Below are 21,581 nucleotides of genomic sequence, written 5' to 3'. Positions count from 1 at the left end.
CAGAGACATATTTAGATATTAAGGAGTTTGGCCAACTTTTACAACAGACGTTAGAACCCGTGAGCGTTCCAACACATTCCAAGTATTTGGAATCTAATTCAGATTCTAGACATTCAGTTCCACAGCATTGTTTACATTCTAGAACACGCTGTGGACTCCGACCAGTCATAATTGCATTTTTGCCCGTGTAATAATGGGGGCTAACGTGGATACCGTCCATCTCCATCCTTCCCTCCCCAGGTATCCCCCCAGACGAGAGTCCCCGTGGAGGAGGCCAGTACGGTCCCTACCTCCAGTCCCAGAGGCTGTCCCTGTACAGCCAGGCTGCTGACTCCTTGGTCCAGACAGGGAAGGCCTACCACTGCTTCTGCAGCCAGCAGAGACTAGAATTACTGAAGAGAGAGGCCCTACGCAGTGAGACAGACACCGCGGTGAGTTGACTAAACACACACACATACTTTTATTTATTTCATTTAACTAGGAAAGTCAGTTAACAAATTGTTATTTCCACTGACTCCCCGGCCAAACCCGGACGACGCTGGGCCAATGGTGCGGCCCCGCCCTATGGAACTCCCAATCACGGCCGGGTTGTGATACAGCCTGGAATTGAACCAGGGTCTGTAGTGACGCCTCTAGCACTGAGATGCAGTGCCTTAGACCGCTGTGATACAGCCTGGAATCGAACCAGGGTCTGTAGTGACGCCTCTAGCACTGAGATGCAGGGCCTTCGACCCGCTGCACCTCCTCGGGAGCCCCAATAACATGGATGAGCCAGCTACCTGACGATCTATTGTCTGTCTAATAACATGTTTAAATAGACTAAATACTCACACACGTTACTGAACATTCCTCTACTGCAGGTATGACAACAGGTGCAGACACCTCCGCCCAGACCAGCTAGAGGAGAAGCTGGATCAGAAGGTCCCCCATGTGATCAGGTTCCGACTGGAGTCTGGAGTAGAACCCTTCAACGACCTGGTCTTTGGCTGGAACCGTCATGAGGTGGCCCAGGTAAACCAGCAGATATGTGAGATAGATAAACACAGGCTGTACCGTGATCAGGTTCCGTCTGGAGTAGAACCCTTCAACGACCTGGTCTTTGGCTGGAACCGTCATGAGGTGGCCCAGGTAAACCAGCAGATATGTGAGATAGATCAACACAAGCTGTACCCGCAAGCAGTGTGACATTTTTTAAATGTTTTTAAATTTCCGACGCCCCGGCAACAAGTAACCTCAGATTTGCAAGTCCTTTTCTTATTTCAAAACACATATAATTGAAACTCCGCCTCCCATCCCAAGTTAAAGGAGACCCCGTGTTAATCTGACGGTTCCCCACCTGGAAAATGTAGTAGATGGATAGAGAACATCTACTCCTTCCTCTTCCCAAAGGGATATTCAATCTGCTTTTTAATGTTTGTTTTACCCATCTACCAATAGGGGCCCTTCGTTGCGAGGCATTGGAAAACCTCCCTGGTCTTTGTGGTTGAATTTGTGTTTTGAAATTCACTGAAATACAGATAATTGTATGTGTAGGGTGCAGAGTTGAGGTAGTCATTAAAAAATCATGATAAACACTATTATTGTATACAGAATGAGTCCAAGCAACTTTATTATCTGACTTGTTAAGCCCATGTTTACTCCTGAACTGATTTAGACTTGCCGTAACAAAGGGGTTAAACATTGACTCAAGACATTTCAGCTTTTCATTTTTTTATTAATTTGTATAAAAAAAATGGAATAACAGAATTCCACTTTGACATTATGGGATGTTGTGTGTTGGCCAGTAGCGAACAAAAATATCCATTTAAATTTTTGAATTCAGGCTGTAACACAACAAAATGTGGGGAAAAGTCAGAACGGTGTGAATAGTTTCTGCTCCTGCTCCAGGTTGAAGGAGACCCTGTTGTGTTGAAAGCTGATGGTTTCCCCCACCTATCACCTGGCTAACGTAGTAGACGACCACCTGATGAAGGTCAGCCACGTCCTGAGAGGATCAGAGTGGCTCATCTCTACCTCCAAACACCTGCTGCTGTACAGGTACACACACACACACACACCTGCTGCTGTACAGGTACACACACACACACACATGCCTGCTGCTGTACAGGTACACACACACACACACACCTGCTGCTGTACAGGTACACACACACACACACACCTGCTGCTGTACAGGGACACACACATACAAAAATTTGTAGAATACTAATATTCAGAATAATAGTACATTTTATTCACTCTTTTCAAGATACGCAAGGACACGTACAGAGCAAAATATAATAACATAGTAATTATGAGCATGAGAATATCAGAGGCAATGGACTAAAATTAATGTACGAAGTACAAAACGGTGGGTTGCTTTGTGTTATTGTTGTTATTCCAGGGCTCTGGGCTGGAAGCCCCCTGGTTATGTTATTGTTGTTATTCCAGGGCTTGGGCTGGAAGCCCCTACAGGTGTTATTGTTATTCCAGGGCTCTGGGCCGGGAAGCCCTCGGTTAGTGTTATTGTTGTTATTCCAGGGTCGGGCCAGTCTCCTGGTTGTTATTGTTGCTATTCCAGGGCTCTGGGCTGGAAGCCCCTGGTTATGTTTGTTGTTATTCGGGCTCTTGTTATTCCAGGGCTCTGGCTGGAAGCCCTGGAAGCCCCTCTGGGCTAAGCCCCTGTTATTGTTGTTATTCCAGGGCTCTGGGCTGGATCCCAGCCCTGGGGCTGGTGTATGTTATTGTTATTCCAGGGCTCTGGGCTGGAAGCCCCTGGTTATGTTAGGGCTTGTGGTATATTATTGTTGTTATTCCAGGGCTCTGGGCTGGAAGCCCCTGGTTATGTTATTGTTGTTATTCCAGGGCCCCTGGGCTTGTTGTTATCCAGCCCCCTGGATTATGTTATTGTTTATTCCAGGGCTCTGGGCTGGAAGCCCCTGGTTATGTTATTGGTTATGTTATTGTTATTCCAGGGCTCTGGGCTGGGGAAGCCCCTGGTTATGTTATTGTTGTTATTCCAGGCTCTGGGCTGGAAGCCCCTGGTTATGCTATTGTTGTTATTCCAGGGCTCTGGGCTGGAAGCCCTGGTTATGTTATTGTTGTTGTTCCAGGGTCTGGGCTCCAGGAAGCCCCTGGTCATGTTATTGTTGTTGTTCCAGGGCTCTGGGCTGGAAGCCCCTGGTTATGTTATTGTTGTTATTCCAGGGCTCTGGGCTGGAAGCCCCTGGTTATGTTATTGTTGTTATTCCAGGGCTCTGGGCTGGAAGCCCCTGGTTATGTTATTGTTGTTATTCCAGGGCTCTGGGCTGGAAGCCCCTGGTTATGTTATTGTTGTTATTCCAGGGCTCTGGGCTGGAAGCCCTGGTTAAGCCCCCTGTTATTGTTGTTGTTCCAGGGCTCTGGGCTGGAAGCCCCGGTGTTCGACACCTTCCTCTCCTCCTCAACAGAGATGGCAGTAAGCTCTCCAAGAGACAAGGAGATATCTACATACAGAGTTTCCAGAGGAGTGGGGCCCTACCTGAAGCACTACTGGATATCACCACACACTGTGGATCTGGCTTCAACAGTAAGAGGGGGGGGGCAGGGGGATATCTTTATACAGAGAAGTAGTGCACTATAGAGGAATAGGGGTCAGATGTAGTGCACTCGAGGGAATAGGGGGTCAGATGTAGTGGACTATAGAGGGAATAGGAGTCAGAAGTAGTGGACTATAGAGGGAATAGGGGTCAGGAAGTAGTGGACTATATAGGGAATAGGAGTCAGATGTAGTGGACTATATAGGGAATCAGAGATGTAGTGGACTATATAATAGGGTCAGATGTAGTGGACTATATAGGGAATAGGAGTCAGATGTAGTGGACTATATAGGAATAGGAGTCAGATGTAGTGGACTATATAGGGAATAGTCAGAGTAGTGGACTATATAGATAGGAGTCAGATGGTGGACTATATAGGGAATAGGAGTCAGATGTAGTGGACTATATAGGGAATAGGAGTCAGTCATATAGGGAATATGTCAGATGGACTATATAGGGAGATGTAATGGACTATATAGGGAATAGGAGTCAGATGTAGTGGACTATATAGGGAATAGGGTCAATGTAGGGACTATATCGTAGAGTCAGATGTAGTGGACTATATCGGGAATAGGGTCAGATGTAGTGGACTATAGAGGGAATAGGAGTCAGATGTATTGGACTATAGAGGGAATAGGAGTCAGATGTATTGGACTATAGAGGGAATAGGTCAGTAGTGGACTATAGAGGAATAGTAGATGGACTATGGACTAGGGAATAGCGGTCAGATGTAGTGGACTATATAGGAATAGGTCAGATGTAGTGGACTATATAGGGAATAGGAGTCAGATGTAGTGGACTATAGAGGGAATAGGGGTGTAGTGGACAGAATGTAGTGGACTATAGAGGGAATAGGAGTCAGAAGTAGTGGACTATAGAGGGAATAGGGGGTCAGATGTAGTGGACAGAATAGTAGTGGACTATACAGGGAATAGGGTCAGAAGTAGTGGACTATAGAGGGAATAGGTCAGTCTAGATGTAGTGGACTATAGAGGGAATAGGGGTCAGAAGTAGTGGACTATAAGAATGGAGTCAGTGGACTATATAGGAATAGGAGTCAGATGTAGTGGACTATATAGGGAATAGGAATAGGAGTAGGGAGTCAGATGTAGTGGACTATATAGGAGAGATAGTGGAGTCAGAAGTAGTGGACTATAGAGGGGTCAATAGGGACTATAGAGGGAATAGGGAGTCAGATGTAGTGGACTATAGGGAATAGGAGTCAGAATAGGACTATAGTCAGAAGTAGTGGACTATAGAGGGAATAGGAGTCAGATGTAGTGGACTATAGGGAGGGAATAGTGGAGTAGGAGTCAGAAGTAGTGGACTATAGAGGAATAGGGAGTCAGATAGTGGACTATAGAGAATAGAGATGTAGTGGGCTATATAGGAGTCAGAAGTAGTGGACTAAATAGGAGTCAGAGGTACTATAGAGGAATAGGAGTCAGAAGTCAGAATAGGAGTAGTAGTGGACTATAATAGGGATAGATAGGAGTCAGATGTAGTGGACTATAATAGGGGTCAGATGTGGACTATAGAGGGACAGAAGTAGTGGACTATAGAGGGTCAGATGTAGTGGACTATATAGGGAATAGGAGTCAGATGGACTAGAGGACTATATTGGGAATATTGGGGTCAGATGTAGTGGACTATATAGGGAATAGAGGACTCAGATGTAGAGGACTATATAGGGTCAATAGGACTATATAGGGGTCAGATGTAGTGGACTATAGAGATGGAATATATTGGAGTCAGATGTAGAGGACTATATAGGGGTCAGATGTAGGGACTATATAGGGGTCAGATGTAGAGGACTATATTGGGGTCAGATGTAGAGGACTATATTGGGGTCAGATGTAGAGGACTATACAGGGGTCAGATGTAGAGGACTATATTGGGGTCAGATGTATATATAGGGGTCAGATGTAGAGGACTATATAGGGGTCAGAAGTAGGACTATATAGGGGTCAGATGTAGAGGACTATATAGGGGTCAGATAGAGGACTATATAGGGTCAGAAGTAGAGACTATATAGGGGTCAGATGGACTATATAGGGTCAGATGGAGGGACTCAGAGAGGACTATATAGGGGTCAGTGAGGACTATATAGGGGTCAGATGTAGAGGACTATATAGGGGTCAGATGTAGAGGACTATGATGTAGGACTATAGGGGTCAGATGTAGAGGACTATATAGGGGTCAGATATAGAGATGTAGTGGTAGGGTGCCATGGAAACATCCTAAACTGAATGTCCCTGTATCCTGTCCCCCCCCTGTCATCCTGTCCCCCTGTCCCCTGTCATCCTGTCATCCTGTCATCCTGTCCCCCTGTCATCCTGTCCCCCTGTCATCCCTGTCCCCCTGTCATCCTGTCCCCTGTCATCCTGTCCCCCTGTCATCCTGTCCCCCTGTCATCCTGATCCTGTCCCCTGTCATCTATCCCCCCTGTCATCCTGTCCCCCTGTCATCCCCTGTCCCCCTGTCATCCTGTCCCCCTGTCATCCTGTCCCCCTGTCATCCTGTCCCCCTGTCGTCTGTCCCCCTGTCATCCTGTCATCCTGTCCCCTGTCATCCTGTCCCCTGTCATCCTGTCCCCCTGTCATCCTGTCCCCCTGTCATCCTGTCCCCTGTCATCCTGTCCCCCTGTCATCCTGTCCCCCTGTCATCCTGTCCCCCTGTCATCCTGTCATCCTGTCATCCCTGTCCCCCTGTCATCCTGGTCATCCCCCCTGTCATCCTGTCATCCTGTCCCCCTGTCATCCTGTCCCCTGTCATCCTGCAGGTAACCGTGTTAAGCAAGATGGGAGGGAACTGACTAGTAACCGTCTAAGATCACCACCCACTCTGCCCTGCTAGACCTGGACAAACTACCTGAGTTTAACAAGTACACTACCTGTCTCTGTCTGTCTCTGCCCTGCAGACCTGGACAAACTACCTGAGTTTAACAAGTACACTACCTGTCTCTGTCTGACTCTGCCCTGCTAGATGAGCTTCTAACAAGTAGTCTCTGTCTGACTCTGGACCTGGACACACTACCTGAGTTTAAGCAAGTACACTACCTGTCTGTCTGTCTGTCTGTCTCTGCCCTGCTAGACCTGGACACACTACCTGAGTTTAACAAGTACACTACCTGTCTGTCTCTGTCTCTGCCCTGCTAGACCTGGACAAACTACCTGAGTTTAACAAGTACACTACCTGTCTCTGTCTGACTCTGCCCTGCTAGACCTGGACAAACTACCTGAGTTTAACAAGTACACTACCTGTCTGTCTGTCTCTGGACAAACTACCTGAGTTTGAACCTCTGTCTGACTCTGCCCTGCTAGACCTGGACAAACTACCTGAGTTTAACAAGTACACTACCTGTCTGTCTGATCTGCCCTGCTAGACCTGGACAAACTACCTGAGTTTAACAAGTACACTACCTGTCTGTCTGAGATCTGCCCTGCTAGACCTGGACAAACTATAAACAAATACACTACCTGTCTCTGTCTGACTCTGCCCTGCTAGACCTGGACAAACTACCTGGAGTTTAACAAGTACACTACCTGTCTCTGTCTGATGTCTCTGCCCTGCTAGACCTGGACAAACTACCTGAGTTTAACAAGTACACTACCTGTCTCTGTCTGACTCTGCCCTGCTAGACCTGGACAAACTACCTGAGTTTAACAAGTACACTACCTGTCTGTCTGATCTGCCCTGCTAGACCTGGACAAACTACCTGAGTTTAACAAGGGTCTGTCTGTCTCTGCCCTGCTGACCTGGACAAACTACCTGAGTTTAACAAGTACACTACCTGTCTCTGTCTGACTCTGCCCTGCTAGACCTGGACAAACTACCTGAGTTTAACAAGTACACTACCTGTCTGTCTGACTCTGCCCTGTAGACCTGGACAAACTACCTGAGTTTAACAAGTACACTACCTGTCTCTGTCTGACTCTGCCCTGCTAGACCTGGACAAACTACCTGAGTTTAACAAGTACACTACCTGTCTCTGCCCTGCTGACCTGGACAAACTACTGAGAGTTTAACCACTACCTGTCTAGACCTGGACAAACTACCTGAGTTTAACAAGTACACTACCTGTCTGTCTGTCTGACTCTGCCCTGCTAGACCTGGGATAAACTACCTGAGTTTAACAAGTACCTACCTGTCTGTCTGTCTGACTGCCCTGCTAGACCTGGACACACTACCTGAGTTTAACAAGTACACTACCTGTCTGTCTGTCTCTGCCCTGCTAGACCTGGACAAACTACCTGAGTTTAACAAGTACACTACCTGTCTGTCTGTCTGTCTCTGCTGTCCTGCCCTGCTACACCTGGACAAACTACCTGAGTTTAACAAGTACACTACCTGTCTGTCTGATTCTGCCCTGCTAGACCTGGACAAACTACCTGAGTTTAACAAGTACACTACCTGTCTGTCTGTCTGTCTGTCTGTCTGCTAGACCTGGACAAACTACCTGAGTTTAACTACTCCTGTCTCTGTCCCTGCCCTGCTAGACCTGGACAAACTACCTGAGTTTAACAAGTACACTACCTGTCTGTCTGTCTGTCTCCTGGACAAACTACCTGAGTTTAACTGCACTACCTGTCTCTGTCTGACCTGCTAGACCTGGACAAACTACCTGAGTTTAACAAGTACACTACCTGTCTGTCTGTCTGTCTCTGCCCTGCTAGACCTGGACAAACTACCTGAGTTTAACAAGTACACTACCTGTCTCTGTCTGTCTGAGTTTAACAAGTACACTACCTGTCTCCTGTCTCTGCCCTGCTAGACCTGGACAAACTACCTGAGTTTAACAAGTACACTACCTGTCTCTGTCTGTCTGACTGCCCTGCTAGACCTGGACAAACTACCTGAGTTTAACAAGTACACTACCTGTCGTCTGTCTGTCTCTGCCCTGCTAGACCTGGACAAACTACCTGAGTTTAACAAGTACACTACCTGTCTCTGTCTGTCTACCTGACTCACTACCTGTCCTGCTCTGCCCTGCTAGACCTGGACAAACTACCTGAGTTTAACAAGTACACTACCTGTCTCTGTCTGTCTCTCTGCCCTGCTAGACCTGGACAAACTACCTGAGTTTAACAAGTACACTACCTGTCTGTCTGTCTCTGTCTGCCTGTCTCTGCCCTGCTAGACCTGGACAAACTACCTGAGTTTAACAAGTACACTACCTGTCTGTCTGTCTGTCTGTGTGTACCATCTCTCCCTCTGTCTCCCTGCTACACCTGGACAACTACCTGTCTCTGTCTGTCTCTGCTGCTGTCCTCTGTACCTCTGTCTGTCTGTCTGTCTGTCTGTCCATGTTTGTACATACCTGTCTCCTCCCTGCTAGACCTGGACACACTACCTGAGTCTGTCTGTCTACCTGTCCATCTGTCCCTCCCTGCTACACCTGGACACACTACCTGAGTTAACATACCACTCCTTGTCATTGCCATAGAGACGGGGTCTCTGGCGATCTCAACGTTCAATACGCAGCTGGTTTACGGCTGAGTTGCTCATTGGTTGTTTGAAAATAACATTCTATTTTCCATGTCGACATGTAGAGCCTCAAATGTAATTATAATTATATTACCAAATCAAAAAGCAACATTTAGCTGTTAGTTAGGCAAGCTGTTGATTATTTTGGTTCTTTAAATCAAGGCCTAAGACGTTTGTGGTTGGAGTTAGCTACGATTTAGACGTGAGCTTGCAACTTTTCACGCTGTCAACACACTGGTTTTACCTGGCTGACTCTGGTTGCTTAGCAACCTGTCAGTCAACACTTCCAGTGGAGATTGAAACAGTGATTAGTTCCAATCCTAATCGCCCTGTGACCTGGAGGATTGAGGGGTTATGCCCTGAGACCTGGACAAACTACCTGGGAGCAACTCCTCTGTTCTCCTCAAGCTCAAAACTAATGATAGAATCTTCAGAGTTGAAGATGGGAGAACGTCCTGTCTCTTTGGCACAGGGAGTGGAGCACAGGGAGTGGAGTACAGGGAGTGGAGCACAGGGAGTGGAGCACAGGGAGTGGAGCACAGGGAGTGGAGCACAGGGAGTGGAGCACAGGGAGTGGAGGATACACAGGGTCTGGAGCCCAGGGAGTGGAGCCCAGGGAGTGGAGCGCAGGGAGTGGGCGCAGGGGAGTGGAGCGCCCAGGGAGTGGAGCGCAGGGAGTGGAGCGCAGGGAGTGGAGCCCTGCAGGGAGTGGAGCCCAGGGAGTGGAGCCCAGGGAGTGGAGCGCAGGGATCTGGAGCGCAGGGAGTGGAGCAAACTACCTGAGTTTAGCATTTAGGGTCTGTCGTTAGCTCTGAGACTGTTACCCAGGCTACAGGTGGTGCTGTTGCACTGTGTATTTCTGCCTGTATATTGTGTCTGCTGACCTGCCCCCATTCAGTCATGATAAATGACTCCAATAATCACCTCGTCATGATCTTCAGTTCAGAATGCAGTTTGATTAGTCAGATGGAGAGACGGTGGGACCCCAATCAGGCCCCTGGGTCCTGACTGGCATCGCCCACCCCTGGTTCTAGCAGATAATGGTCTAGGATCAGATTTCTCAATTCTTCTCCTAACCACCCTTAATTTAAGAACTGACTCTAGACCAGTCCTTAGTAATCTCAGTAATAATCCACTCTGTGTTCTCCCAGGATCCACCTGCAGCAGCGTATCGATGACGCGAGTGCAGATGGGGAGAACGATTGGCTGGTGAGGGATCTGCAGGGGCGGATCCAGGAAGTGTACGGGACACAAGTCCAGGATCAGGATGTTCTGCAACCAGATTACATCACACGGGTTCTACACCTGCGCAAGGTAACTATGACCTCATCACAGGTTCTACACCTGCGCAAGGTAACTATGACCTCATCACAGGGTTCTACACCTGCGCAAGGTAACTATGACCTCATCACAGAGGTTCTACACCTGCACAAGGTAACTATGACCTCATCACAGAGGTTCTACACCTGCGCAAAGGTAACTATGACCTCATCACAGAGGTTCTACACCTGCGCAAGGTAACTATGACCTCATCACAGGGGTTCTACACCTGCCCAAGGTAACTATGACCTCATCACAGAGGTTCTACACCTGCCCAAGGTAACTATGACCTCATCACAGAGGGTTCTACACCAGCGTGCAAGGTAACTATGACCTCATCACAGGGGTTCCACCTGCACACCAGCGTGCAAGGTAATCTATGACCTCATCACAGGGTTCTACACCAGCGTGCAAGGTAACTATGACCTCATCACAGAGGGTTCTACACCAGCGTGCAAGGTAACTATGACCTCATCACAGGGTTCTACACCAGCGTGCAAGGTAACTATGACCTCATCACAGGGTTCTACACCAGCGTGCAAGGTAACTATGACCTCATCACAGAGGTTCTACACCAGCGCAAGGTAACTATGACCTCATCACAGAGGTTCTACACCAGCGCAAGGTAACTATGACCTCATCACACGGGTTCTACACCAGCTACCTGCAAGGTAACTATGACCTCATCACAGAGGTTCTACACCAGCGTGCAAGGTAACTATGACCTCATCACAGGGTTCTACACCAGCGTGCAAGGTAACTATGACCTCATCACACGGGTTCTACACCAGCGTGCAAGGTAACTATGACCTCATCACACGGGTTCTACACCAGCGTGCAAGGTAACTATGACCTCATCACACGGGTTCTACACCAGCGTGCAAGGTAACTATGACCTCATCACACGGGTTCTACACCAGCGTGCAAGGTAACTATGACCTCATCACACGGGTTCTACACCAGCGTGCAAGGTAACTATGACCTCATCACACGGGTTCTACACCAGCGTGCAAGGTAACTATGACCTCATCACAGAGGTTCTACACCAGCGTGCAAGGTAACTATGACCTCATCACACGGGTTCTACACCAGCGTGCAAGGTAACTATGACCTCATCACAGAGGTTCTACACCAGCGTGCAAGGTAACTATGACCTCATCACAGAGGTTCTACACCAGCGTGCAAGGTAACTATGACCTCATCACAGAGGTTCTACACCAGCGTGCAAGGTAACTATGACCTCATCACACGGGTTCTACACCAGCGTGCAAGGTAACTATGACCTCATCACACGGGTTCTACACCAGCGTGCAAGGTAACTATGACCTCATCACAGGGTTCTACACCAGCGTGCAAGGTAACTATGACCTCATCACAGGGTTCTACACCAGCGTGCAAGGTAACTATGACCTCATCACACGGGTTCTACACCAGCGTGCAAGGTAACTATGACCTCATCACACGGGTTCTACACCAGCGTGCAAGGTAACTATGACCTCATCACACGGGTTCTACACCAGCGTGCAAGGTAACTATGACCTCATCACACGGGTTCTACACCAGCGTGCAAGGTAACTATGACCTCATCACAGAGGTTCTACACCAGCGTGCAAGGTAACTATGACCTCATCACAGAGGTTCTACACCAGCGTGCAAGGTAACTATGACCTCATCACACGGGTTCTACACCAGCGTGCAAGGTAACTATGACCTCATCACAGAGGTTCTACACCAGCGTGCAAGGTAACTATGACCTCATCACAGAGGTTCTACACCAGCGTGCAAGGTAACTATGACCTCATCACACGGGTTCTACACCAGCGTGCAAGGTAACTATGACCTCATCACACGGGTTCTACACCAGCGTGCAAGGTAACTATGACCTCATCACACGGGTTCTACACCAGCGTGCAAGGTAACTATGACCTCATCACACGGGTTCTACACCAGCGTGCAAGGTAACTATGACCTCATCACACGGGTTCTACACCAGCGTGCAAGGTAACTATGACCTCATCACACGGGTTCTACACCAGCGTGCAAGGTAACTATGACCTCATCACAGGGTTCTACACCAGCGTGCAAGGTAACTATGACCTCATCACAGAGGTTCTACACCAGCGTGCAAGGTAACTATGACCTCATCACAGAGGGTTCTACACCAGCGTGCAAGGTAACTATGACCTCATCACACGGGTTCTACACCAGCGTGCAAAGGTAACTATGACCTCATCACACGGGTTCTACACCAGCGTGCAAGGTAACTATGACCTCATCACACGGGTTCTACACCAGCGTGCAAGGTAACTATGACCTCATCACACGGGTTCTACACCAGCGTGCAAGGTAACTATGACCTCATCACACGGGTTCTACACCAGCGTGCAAGGTAACTATGACCTCATCACACGGGTTCTACACCAGCGTGCAAGGTAACTATGACCTCATCACACGGGTTCTACACCAGCGTGCAAGGTAACTATGACCTCATCACACGGGTTCTACACCAGCGTGCAAGGTAACTATGACCTCATCACACGGGTTCTACACCAGCGTGCAAGGTAACTATGACCTCATCACACGGGTTCTACACCAGCGTGCAAGGTAACTATGACCTCATCACACGGGTTCTACACCAGCGTGCAAGGTAACTATGACCTCATCACAGAGGTTCTACACCAGCGTGCAAGGTAACTATGACCTCATCACACGGGTTCTACACCAGCGTGCAAGGTAACTATGACCTCATCACACGGGTTCTACACCAGCGTGCAAGGTAACTATGACCTCATCACAGGGTTCTACACCAGCGTGCAAGGTAACTGGACCTCATCACACGGGTTCTACACCAGCGTGCAAGGTAACTATGACCTCATCACAGGGTTCTACACCAGCTGAAAACGTAACTATGACCTCATCCTCTGGGTTCTACACCAGTTTGACCTCATCACAGGGTTCTACACCAGCGTGCAAGGTAACTCTGACCTCATCACACGGGTTCTACACCAGCGTGCAAGGTAACTATGACCTCATCACACGGGTTCTACACCAGCGTGTCCTCAGAGTAACTATGACCTCATCAGGGTTCTCACACCTCTCGTGCAAGGTAACTATGACCTCATCACACGGGTTCTACACCAGCGTCATATCTATGACCTCATCACACTCAGGGTTCTCCCAGCGTGCAAGGTAACTATGACCTCATCACAGAGGTTCTACACCAGCTGTGTAACTGGATGTCACCATCTCAGGGTCATCAGCTGTCTGTGTCGTCTCACCAGCTGAAATATCTCCCTGTCATCCTCTGTCCTCAACTTTCCCAGTTTGGAATATCACAGCCCAGTGCAGAATGTGGAGTCTGTCTCTCTCAGGTCATATCTCATCTCTCTCTCTCTCAGGTCATATCTCCTCTGTCTCTCTCTCTCAGGGTCATATCTTCTCTGTGTCTGTCTCTCCTCAGGTCATATCTCCTCTGTCAACCCTTCTCAGGGTCATATCTCTGTGTCTGTCTCTCTCAGGGTCATATCTCCTCTGTCTCTCTCTCAGGGTCATATCTCCTCTGTGGGTCTGTCTCTCTCTCAGGGTCATATCTCCTCTGTGTCTGTCTCTCTCTCAGGGTCATATCTCCTCTGTGTCTGTCTCTCTCTCAGGGGGTCATATCTCCTCTGTGTCTGTCTCTCTCTCAGGGTCATATCTCCTCTGTGTCTGTCTCTCTCTCAGGGTCATATCTCCTCTGTCTGTCTCTCTCTCAGGGTCATATCTCCTCTGTGTCTGTCTCTCTCTCAGGGTCATATCTCCTCTGTCTCTCTCTCTCAGGGTCATATCTCCTCTGTCTCTCTCTCAGGGTCTATCTCCTCTGTCTCTCTCTCAGGGTCATATCTCCTCTGTCTCTCTCTCAGGGTCTATCTCCTCTGTGTCTGTCTCTCTCTCAGGGTCATATCTCCTCTGTCTCTCTCTCAGGGTCATATCTCCTCTGTGTCTGTCTCTCTCTCAGGGTCATATCTCCTCTGTCTCTCTCTCAGGGTCATATCTCCTCTGTCTCTCTCTCAGGGTCATATCTCCTCTGTCTGTCTCTCTCAGGGTCATATCTCCTCTGTGTCTGTCTCTCTCTCTCTCAGGGTCATATCTCCTCTGTCTGTCTCTCTCTCAGGGTCATATCTCCTCTGTCTCTCTCTCAGGGTCTATCTCCTCTGTCTCTCTCTCAGGGTCATATCTCCTCTGTCTCTCTCTCAGTCTGTCTCTCTCTCAGGGTCATATCTCCTCTGTGTCTCTCTCTCTCAGGGTCATATCTCCTCTGTCTGTCTCTCTCTCAGGGTCATATCTCCTCTGTGTCATATCTCCTCTGTCTCTCTCTCTCAGGGTCATATCTCCTCTGTCTCTCTCTCTCTCAGGGTCATATCTCTCTGTCTGTCTCTCTCTCAGGGTCATATCTCCTCTGTCTCTCTCTCAGGGTCATATCTCCTCTGTCTGTCTCTCTCTCAGGGTCATATCTCCTCTGTGTCTCTCTCTCTCTCAGTCTGTCTCTCTCTCTCAGGGTCATATCTCCTCTGTCTCTGTCTCTCTCTCAGGGTCATATCTCCTCTGTCTGTCTCTCTCTCAGGGTCATATCTCCTCTGTGTCTGTCTCTCTCTCAGGGTCATATCTCCTCTGTCTGTCTCTCTCTCAGGGTCATATCTCCTCTGTGTCTGTCTCTCTCTCAGGGTCATATCTCCTCTGTGTCTTGTCTCTCTCTCAGGGTCATATCTCCTCTGTGTCTGTCTCTCTCTCAGGGTCATATCTCCTCTGTGTCTGTCTCTCTCTCAGGGTCATATCTCCTCTGTGTCTGTCTCTCTTCTCTCAGGGTCATATCTCCTCTGTGTCTGTCTCTCTCTCTCAGGGTCATATGTGTCTGTCTCTCTCTCAGGGTCATATCTCCTCTGTGTCTGACTCTCCTCAGGTATTCTACCTTTGTCTGTCTTTCTCTCACCAACAGATGGCAGCACTCAGCTCAGAGACACATCACATCTGCTACTCTGGGTCATATCTCTCTACTCAGGGTATATCTCTCTAACAGGGTACTCTGGTTCATACCATAACTACTATAGACTAACAGGACTACTCTCAGGTTCATACCATAACTACTATAGACTAACAGGTACTCTGGTTCATACCATAACTACTATAGACTAACAGGACTACTCTGGTTCATACCATAACTACTATAGACTAACAGGACTACTCTGGTTCATACCATAACTACTATAGACTAACAGGACTACTCTGGTTCATACCATAACTACTATAGACTAACAGGACTACTCTGGTTCATACCATAACTACTATAGACTAACAGGACTACTCTGATTCTGTACCATAACTACTATAGACTAACAGGACTACTCTGGTTCATACCATAACTACTATAGACTAACAGGACTACTCTGGTTCTGTACCATAACTACTACAGACTAACAGGACTACTCTGGTTCATACCATAACTACTATAGACTAACAGGACTACTCTGGTTCATACCATAACTACTATAGACTAACAGGACTACTCTGGTTCATACCATAACTACTGACTAACAGGACTACTCTGGTTCATACCATAACTACTACAGACTAACAGGACTACTCTGGTTCATATCATAACTACTACAGACTAACAGGACTACTCTGGTTCATAACATAACTACTCCAGACTAACAGGACTACTCTGGTTCATACCATAACTACTACAGACTAACAGGACTACTCTGGTTCATACCATAACTACTCAGACTAACAGGACTACTCTGGTTCATACCATAACTACAGACTAACAGGACTACTCTGGTTCATACCATAACTACTATAGACTAACAGGACTACTAGACTAACAGGACTACTCTGGTTCATACCATAACTACTATAGACTAACAGGACTACTCTGGTTCATACCATAACTACTACAGACTAACAGGACTACTCTGGTTCATACCATAACTACTATAGACTAACAGGACTACTCTGGTTCATACCATAACTACTACAGACTAACAGGACTACTCTGGTTCATACCATAACTACTACAGACTAACAGGACTACTCTGGTTCATACCATAACTACTATAGACTAACAGGACTACTACAGACTAACAGGACTACTCTGGTTCATACCATAACTACTATAGACTAACAGGACTACTCTGGTTCATACCATAACTACTACAGACTAACAGGACTACTCTGGTTCATACCATAACTACTATAGACTAACAGGACTACTCTGGTTCATACCATAACTACTATAGACTAACAAGACTACTCTGGTTCATACCATAACTACTATAGACTAACAGGACTACTCTGGTTCATACCATAACTACTACAGACTAACAGGACTACTCTGGTTCATACCATAACTACTATAGACTAACAGGACTACTCTGGTTCATACCATAACTACTATAGACTAACAGGACTACTCTGGTTCATACCATAACTACTATAGACTAAGAGGACTACTCTGGTTCATACCATAACTACTATAGACTAACAGGACTACTCTGGTTCATACCATAACTACTACAGACTAACAGGACTACTCTGGTTCATACCATAACTACTATAGACTAACAGGACTACTCTGGTTCATACCATAACTACTACAGACTAACAGGACTACTCTGGTTCATACCATAACTACTATAGACTAACAGGACTACTCTGGTTCATACCATAACTACTATAGACTAACAGGACTACTCTGGTTCATACCATAACTACTACAGACTAACAGGACTACTCTGGTTCATACCATAACTACTATAGACTAAGAGGACTACTCTGGTTCATACCATAACTACTACAGACTAACAGGACTACTCTGGTTCATACCATAACTACTACAGACTAACAGGACTACTCTGGTTCATACCATAACTACTACAGACTAACAGGACTACTCTGGTTCATACCATAACTACTACAGACTAACAGGACTACTCTGGTTCATACCATAACTACTATAGACTAACAGGACTACTCTGGTTCATACCATAACTACTATAGACTAACAGGACTACTCTGGTTCATACCATAACTACTACAGACTAACAGGACTACTCTGGTTCATACCATAACTACTACAGACTAACAGGACTACTCTGGTTCATACCATAACTACTACAGACTAACAGGACTACTCTGGTTCATAACATAACTACTCCAGACTAACAGGACTACTCTGGTTCATATACTATAGACTAACAGGACTACTCTGGTTCATACCATAACTACTACAGACTAACAGGACTACTCTGGTTCATACCATAACTACTATAGACTAACAGGACTACTCTGGTTCATACCATAACTACTATAGACTAACAGGACTACTCTGGTTCATACCATAACTACTATAGACTAACAGGACTACTCTGGTTCATACCATAACTACTACAGACTAACAGGACTACTCTGGTTCATACCATAACTACTACAGACTAACAGGACTACTCTGGTTCATACCATAACTACTACAGACTAACAGGACTACTCTGGTTCATACCATAACTACTACAGACTAACAGGACTACTCTGGTTCATACCATAACTACTATAGACTAACAGGACTACTCTGGTTCATACCATAACTACTATAGACTAACAGGACTACTCTGGTTCATACCATAACTACTACAGACTAACAGGACTACTCTGGTTCATACCATAACTACTACAGACTAACAGGACTACTCTGGTTCATACCATAACTACTACAGACTAACAGGACTACTCTGGTTCATACCATAACTACTACAGACTAACAGGACTACTCTGGTTCATACCATAACTACTACAGACTAACAGGACTACTCTGGTTCATACCATAACTACTGTCCCTACAGACTAACAGGACTACTCTGGTTCATACCATAACTACTATAGACTAACAGGACTACTCTGGTTCATACCATAACTACTATAGACTAACAGGACTACTCTGGTTCATACCATAACTACTATAGACTAACAGGGCTACTCTGGTTCGTACCATAACTACTACAGACTAACAGGACTACTCTGGTTCATACCATAACTACTATAGACTAACAGGACTACTCTGGTTCATACCATAACTACTATAGACTAACAGGACTACTCTGGTTCATACCATAACTACTACAGACTAACAGGACTACTCTGGTTCATACCATAACTACTACAGACTAACAGGACTAGACTGGTTCATACCATAACTACTATAGACTAACAGGACTACTCTGGTTCATACCATAACTACTATAGACTAACAGGACTACTCTGGTTCATACCATAACTACTACAGACTAACAGGACTACTCTGGTTCATACCATAGCTACTATAGACTAACAGGACTACTCTGGTTCATACCATAACTACTACAGACTAACAGGACTACTCTGGTTCATATACTACAGACTAACAGGACTACTCTGGTTCATACCATAACTACTACAGACTAACAGGACTAGACTGGTTCATAACATAACTACTACAGACTAACAGGACTACTCTGGTTCATACCATAACTACTACAGACTAACAGGACTACTCTGGTTCATAACATAACTACTACTACTAACTGTTAACTAAAACTACTACTAGTTCCCTGGCAATGTAGTCAAGTTTGTTTGTCAGGTAGGAAGTGACCGTGTCCTTTTTAATGAACCAAAGCATTTCTGAAAATGACATGACTGTCAGTTATGTCTCATGTTTTAATTGATTCAACATGTTAACAGGTCTTTGTGTTAACGGCCTGGCCCCAGTGTCCCGTGTCCCATGTCCGTCTCTGTGTAGGTTGATGGAAGGTCTGAAAGGAGGTGCGGAACTGACAGTCGACTACAGCTCAGTGTAGAACTGGCCCTCAGACTCTGGCTAAGAAGACCAGCAACACTAAATACAGAGATGTTATGAAGATTATACGACTGGCCCTCAGCGGACTACAGGTAGGAGATAGACTGGCCCTCAGACTACAGGTAGGAGAGAGACTGGCCCTCAGACTACAGGTAGGAGAGAGACTGGCCCTCAGACTACAGGTAGGAGAGAGACTGGCCCTCAGACTACAGGTAGGAGAGAGACTGGCCCTCAGACTACAGGTAGGAGAGAGACTGTCCCTCAGCGGACTACAGGTAGGAGAGAGACTGGCCCTCAGACTACAGGTAGGAGAGAGACTGTCCCTCAGCGGACTACAGGTAGGAGAGAGACTGTCCCTCAGCGGACTACAGGTAGGAGAGAGACTGTCCCTCAGACTACAGGTAGGAGAGAGACTGGCCCTCAGACTACAGGTAGGAGGGAGACTGGCCCTCAGACTACAGGTAGGAGAGAGACTGTCCCTCAGCGGACTACAGGTAGGAGAGAGACTGGCCCTCAGACTACAGGTAGGAGAGAGACTGGCCCTCAGACTACAGGTAGGAGAGAGACTGTCCCTCAGACTACAGGTAGGAGAGAGACTGTCCCTCAGCGGACTACAGGTAGGAGAGACTGGCCCTCAGACTACAGGTAGGAGAGAGACTGTCCCTCAGCGGACTACAGGTAGGAGAGAGACTGTCCCTCAGCGGACTACAGGTAGGAGAGAGACTGTCCCTCAGACTACAGGTAGGAGAGAGACTGTCCCTCAGACTACAGGTAGAAGAGAGACTGGCCCTCAGACTACAGGTAGGAGAGAGACTGTCCCTCAGCGGACTACAGGTAGGAGAGAGACTGGCCCTCAGACTACAGGTAGGAGAGAGACTGTCCCTCAGACTACAGGTAGGAGAGAGACTGGCCCTCAGACTACAGGTAGGAGAGAGACTGGCCCTCAGACTACAGGTAGGAGAGAGACTGGCCCTCAGACTACAGGTAGGAGAGAGACTGGCCCTCAGACGACTACAGGTAGGAGAGAGACTGGCCCTCAGACGACTACAGGTAGGAGAGAGACTGGCACTCAGACTACAGGTAGGAGAGAGACTGGCCCTCAGACTACAGACTACAGGTAGGAGAGAGACTGGCCCTCAGACGACTACAGGTAGGAGAGAGACTGGCCCTCAGACTACAGGTAGGAGAGAGGGGCGGAAACAGAGACAGACGGCGAATAAGAAAGCTGTCCTGTCAAATGATTGCAACATGATTGTCACAGCTCTTAAAAAGGATGTTTCTTCCTCATCCATCTGTCTCTCGCTGTCTCTCTCTCTCTCTCTGTCTGTCTGTCTCTCTCTCTCTGTCTCTGTCTCTCTCTGTCTCTCTCTCTCTCTCTGTCTCTCTCTCTCTGTCTCTCTCTGTCTCTCGCTGTCTCTCTCTCTGTCTCTTTCTCTCTCTCTGTCTCTTTCTCTCTCTGTCTCTCTCTGTCTCTCTCTGTCTCTCACTGTCTCTCACTGTCTCTCGCTGTCTGTCTCCCTCTCTCTGCAGCAAGGTCCCAGTGTAGCGGAGATGATGGTATCGTTGGGGCCCAGTGAGATCACACATCGCTTCAACAGAGTTCTACAGCAGCACTGAACATTGTGATGAGTCCCAAAGGGCACCCTATTACCCATACAGTGCACTACTGTTGTCCAGGGCCCTATAGTGCACTACTGTTGTCCAGGGCCCTATAGTGCACTACTGTTGTCCAGGGCCCTATAGTGCACTACTGTTGTCCAGGGCCCTATAGTGCACTACTGTTGTCCAGGACCCTATAGTGCACTACTGTTGTCCAGGCCCTATAGTGCACTACTGTTGTCCAGGGCCCTATAGTGCACTACTGTTGTCCAGGGCCCTATAGTGCACTACTGTTGTCCAGGACCCTATAGTGCACTACTGTTGTCCAGGGTCCTATAGTGCACTACTGTTGTCCAGGACCCTATAGTGCACTACTGTTGTCAAGGGCCCTATAGTGCACTACTGTTGTCCAGGACCCTATAGTGCACTACTGTTGTCCAGGACCCTATAGTGCACTACTGTTGTCCAGGGCCCTATAGTGCACTACTGTTGTCCAGGACCCTATAGTGCACTACTGTTGTCCAGGGCCCTATAGTGCACTACTGTTGTCCAGGGCCCTATAGTGCACTACTGTTGTCCAGGACCCTATAGTGCACTACTGTTGTCCAGGACCCTATAGTGCACTACTGTTGTCCAGGGCCCTATAGTGCACTACTGTTGTCCAGGACCCTATAGTGCACTACTGTTGTCCAGGACCCTATAGTGCACTACTGTTGTCCAGGGCCCTATAGTGCACTACTGTTGTCCAGGGCCCT

General features: G+C 47.4%; 3 long non-coding RNA genes and 1 pseudogene across 5 annotated transcripts; 2 read left to right on the top strand and 2 right to left on the bottom strand.

Moving 5' to 3' along the window:
• Positions 1–200: 200 nt before the first annotated feature.
• LOC127919930 (probable glutamate--tRNA ligase, mitochondrial) lies at positions 201–19,228 on the top strand (annotated as a pseudogene).
• LOC127919929 (uncharacterized) lies at positions 6,708–7,418 on the bottom strand. The gene is made up of 3 exons (XR_008104554.1): positions 7,351–7,418; positions 7,171–7,235; positions 6,708–6,817 (listed from the first exon to the last, which is right to left on the bottom strand). It is a non-coding gene; the product is annotated as an uncharacterized LOC127919929 (long non-coding RNA).
• LOC127919928 (uncharacterized) lies at positions 11,113–13,150 on the bottom strand. Of its 2 annotated transcripts, none has more exons than XR_008104553.1 (3): positions 13,023–13,150; positions 11,775–12,161; positions 11,113–11,561 (listed from the first exon to the last, which is right to left on the bottom strand). It is a non-coding gene; the product is annotated as an uncharacterized LOC127919928 (long non-coding RNA). The 2 variants fall into 2 exon arrangements; XR_008104552.1 differs by lacking the exon at positions 13,023–13,150 and having other exon boundaries at positions 11,113–11,432; positions 11,476–11,561; positions 11,818–12,281.
• Positions 19,229–19,323: 95 nt separating the features above from the next.
• LOC118383253 (uncharacterized) lies at positions 19,324–20,549 on the top strand. 2 transcript variants are annotated; one of them, XR_008104549.1, is made up of 4 exons: positions 19,332–19,469; positions 19,722–19,781; positions 20,122–20,277; positions 20,345–20,549. It is a non-coding gene; the product is annotated as an uncharacterized LOC118383253 (long non-coding RNA). The 2 variants fall into 2 exon arrangements; XR_008104550.1 differs by lacking the exon at positions 19,722–19,781 and having other exon boundaries at positions 19,324–19,469.
• Positions 20,550–21,581: the final 1,032 nt, after the last annotated feature.

This window comes from Oncorhynchus keta, unplaced genomic scaffold (assembly GCF_023373465.1).
Source record: "Oncorhynchus keta strain PuntledgeMale-10-30-2019 unplaced genomic scaffold, Oket_V2 Un_contig_17880_pilon_pilon, whole genome shotgun sequence".
Lineage (NCBI taxonomy): Eukaryota > Metazoa > Chordata > Actinopteri > Salmoniformes > Salmonidae > Oncorhynchus > Oncorhynchus keta.
The sequence above is the reverse complement of the archived record's forward strand: the minus strand, read 5'-3'. Positions and strand labels throughout refer to the sequence as shown.